Here is a 4,107-nt window from a genome sequence, read left to right as displayed (position 1 = left end):
GGTGGAGGCAGGAAGAATTTGCCTCTGTGTTCTTCCTGTCTGCCTGCCTGGTCTGGGACACAGATCTTCTCCTGCGCTTGGACGGGGACTTACACCACAGGCGCCCCTGGTTCTCAGGCCTCAGACTTGATCTGGAATTACACCACGTGCTTTCCTGAGTCTCCAGCTTGCAGACGGCTAGAGATCATGGGACTCAGCGTCCATAATTGTAGGAGCCAATTCCTCATAATTAATCTCTATATTACATATATAAAATATAGATACTAGTTATAGAGAGAAATTATATATCTGTAATACATAATCTAAAAATATATAGCTATATGTCTATAATAAAGAGATACATAGAGATATTAGCACATATATAGCTACAGAGAGAGAATATATATATCCATGTAATATAGTATATATATCCATATAATATAGGATATATTCTAGATATAGAGAACATATATAGTTATATCTATATCAATATAGAATATATTCTATATATGGAATTTATAGCTATATAGAAAATATATATGAAAATATATTTTAATTATATTAAATATAACTACTTAGTCTAATATATGGGATATATATATGTGTATATATATATGTATATATATATATATATATATATATATATATATATATATATACATATATATACATACACAGAGAGAGAGAGAGAGAGAGAGAGAGAGAGAGCGAAAGCCAAAAAACCGTATACACATTTTAAGAAAGGAAAAAACTATTAAATTTGTAATACTCAATATATACCAATAACGTTTTTTGTTTTTTTTCCTCATAGGGGTAGATAATTACAGTGAGAAGGGGACGTTTTGGACAGAGAAGGGAGGTCTTTGGGGCGGTAATGCAGAGACCCCATGCCTATGTCCAACTGCCTGCCTTGTTTTCCCCTTGAGAGATGTGATCCCCATAAAATGTCTATGGGAAGTTGAGGGACAGGAGGTCTTTTCTTTTGTATCTGTTTCCTGCTGGGCAGGGGCGTAGAGCTGTCCCTACCTATTGGGGGATTCACGGAACTCTCACCCTATCTGATCTCAGATGAAAGGAAGGGGTCTCGACATCCGCCTGGAAGACCGTGTTGGCGTCTTTGGTTGGGACTGGCAATCTTGCCGGGGTATCCTCTGTATCCCCAAGGCCCTTGAATGAGGAAAAATATATGTTAATTAATAAATCCGTTAGCTCTGTAGAGCCTGTGGCCATTGAACCAGTCATTCAGGTGGCATCAATTGTGCAGGAGCTGGGCCCAGAATGGGTTGGAAAGAACATTAGGCTTCAATGATTACAATCAACAAGTATACTGGTCTGGGGGAATGTTAAACCTATTTGGTCTCTGGGATGGAATTATCCAAGATTTAGGTCCTGAATGGCTTAGGGGGTGTTAGGAAGTCACAGGCTTTTAAGGAGTTATCTGAAGCAGGGGTGAGAGATGTTTGGTGATTCAGACTAGAAGCAATCTTTAGTCTAGGATTCAGGAACTGATTAGAAGAGTAATCAAAGCCAGAGGCTAAGGAGCTAAGAAACTAGGGAAAAGGAGACTTAAAATTCCTGTATTTCGTCAGCTATCGATTTGTGCTGGGGGCTGGAGGGACAGCTGGTGCAGGACTGCTCCCAGTCACGGTGCTGAAGTCTGGGGGAGCCTCCATCTCACCCCAAAGTGCTCTGATGCACTAGAACGCAGCTTGCTTCTCCGAGTCTAGGTCTTCAGCAGTGACTCGGAAACTCAGCTCAGGAGGTGTTGGCAGACTCAGAGGGTCCCCTCGTCTGCACGAAAGAATAGAAACCTTTTGTTTTCGAGGCCTGCAACTGTCACATGTGGGTGAGCAGTCTGTCCCGGTTTGCTCCTGCCCCTTTATTCCATCTGTGTCCTTGTCATTCTGGCACTTCTGGGAAAGCACGGAAGCCAAAGAGGGAGAAGAAGGACCCTCTTGGCTCACTTGTTTTGAGCATTTCTGGAACAGCCGAGCATGGGATATGGCTGGACCCCTTGTCCTCTGTGCTGGTGGGAAACCTCGGTGGAACTGTATGAGTTTGTGATGGCATGTCTTCTGGGGCAGGAGCTCAGCACGGAGGTCTGTGATTTCTCGTTGCTCGTGTCTTCTGAGATCTTTGCACCGAGGATTCTCTGCATAGGCCCAGGCCTGGGCACGAAAAAAGAGTGGCCTCCCTCAGGGGCCTAAATGCAGACTGTGCACCACCAGTGCAATTGGGGTTCCTTCCCTGATTGGCCTGCTTCTCTCTGAGTGCAGGGTCTTCCTCCTACTAGGCTGCCCCTTTGGCCCTCAACAAGTTCTGTTCAGTGCAGGTGTTGTGGGCACACCTGGGTGTTGTGTGGGTGACTACCTGCTCTTGTGCCACACAGTGGAGACACTGAGCTGCAGGCCATCGTTGAGTGCAGAGCAGACAGCATCACTATCCTTTGATGGCCATGCCTGCAGATTAAGGTGAGGAACCCCAGAAAAAAAGTGCAGCGTCTGCAAGATCCTGGAATATTGCTTCAGAGATCTGTGAGAAAGCACAAAGGCAAACTCACCAGATACTTGCAGTTTGGCCTGTGAGAAGAGAGGACGGAGGGGCATGGACTGCTGGGTGACACTGGCAGCCCAAACGAAGGTGGCCGGCAAAGCGAGTGCAGCGGTGCTGGCCCTCCAGTACCTGGGGTGGGGGTGGCAAGCAGATCCTGCCCAGGTAACTGCCCATGGGGCGCTTGGGTAAGGTCTGTCCTTGGAGAGAGTGCAGGCTCCAAGCTAACTCCTTCAGCTGTCAACACAGCTGAAGGCCAAGTGCCCACCATTGGGCCTGCTGCCTGCACGCACTTGCAACACGCTAGCGAACAATGGGCACACATGCCAGGAGCACGTGCACCAAGAGTCACGGTCAAGGGGGCGTGCAGAGGATGTGCAAGGACCAGGGGCTAGCAGAGGTGTGGATCTGCCCAGGATGCTGAGGGGTAGAGGTATTTACTTGAGGGCCATGAGCATCAGCCTGCTGACAGGCAGCAGCCCCTTCTCCCCTGGCAGCCACACAGCTGCGGAGAACTAACTGTACAGCAGAGGGTCCCTCCCAGCAGAAAGGGAACCCTGAGGAGCATGGTGCCTGGCCCAACAGTCCCTGCATGAGGTGGCAGCCTTGGAATAAGCCCCTGTGTGTCCTCCCACCCTTTTCTCTGGAATCACCCCAGGGTAAATGCATCTTTTAAATAAAATGTTTTATTAAAAAGAAAAAAAAATAGGGTATGGCCAGATGACTCAGTTGGTTAAATCGCAAGCTCTTAACAACAGAGTTGCCGGTTCAATTCCCACATGGGCCAGTGAGCTGCTCCCTCCACAACTAGATTGAAGATAACAAGCTGCTGCTGAGCTTCTGGAGGGGCAGCCAGATGGCTCAGTTGGTTAGAGTGGGAGCTCTCAAGAACAAGGTTACCGGTTCAATTCCCACATGGGATGGTGGGCTGTGCCCCCTGCAACTAAAGATTGAAAATGGCGACTGGACATGGAGCTGAGCTGTGCCTTCCACAACTAGATTGAAGCACAATGACATGGGTCCTGGAAAAACACCCTGTTCCCCAATATTCCCCAATAAAAACTTAAAAAATACACACACACACACACACACACACACACCCCGATAACAAAAGATACGTATAAGTAATGTGTATACACTTTTTTGGCACCCCTGGTGTGTGTGTGTGTGTGTGTGTGTGTGTGTGTGTGTGTGTGTAGAAAGAGAGAGAGAGACAGAATATATATATATATATATATATATATATATATATATATATATATTAGCATATCTATATCTATATCTATCTATCTATCTATATGGTATTGGTTCTGTTTCTCTGGAGAACCCTGACTAATGAAGTAACCAGACACACACACATATGCGTGCACACACACACAATGCAGGACAAAAAAATAGGCACTTGACTCAGTCAGTTCTTCCAACTCATATAGAAAAAATATTAGTAATAGGCTGGAGTATGCATTTTCCATTATCTGAAAATTTGGTATTAAAGATATGCACAGCATGAGGTAAAAACAGGAAATAAATTTTGAAACAAAAGACACAGCCTTTGCCTTGGTTTATGATTGCTAATGT

The 4,107-nt window shown here is 45.6% G+C and overlaps 1 pseudogene; it reads right to left on the bottom strand.

The window, feature by feature from the left end:
• Positions 1-1,568: 1,568 nt before the first annotated feature.
• LOC148758290 (putative POM121-like protein 1) lies at positions 1,569-2,706 on the bottom strand (annotated as a pseudogene).
• Between the last annotated feature and the right edge of the window lie 1,401 nt (positions 2,707-4,107).

This window comes from Rhinolophus sinicus, chromosome 5, assembly GCF_057876585.1.
Source record: "Rhinolophus sinicus isolate RSI-liver-muscle chromosome 5, RSI-T2T, whole genome shotgun sequence".
Taxonomy (NCBI): domain Eukaryota; kingdom Metazoa; phylum Chordata; class Mammalia; order Chiroptera; family Rhinolophidae; genus Rhinolophus; species Rhinolophus sinicus.
Note: the sequence above shows the minus strand (reverse complement) of the source record. Positions and strands in the feature narration are given on the sequence as shown.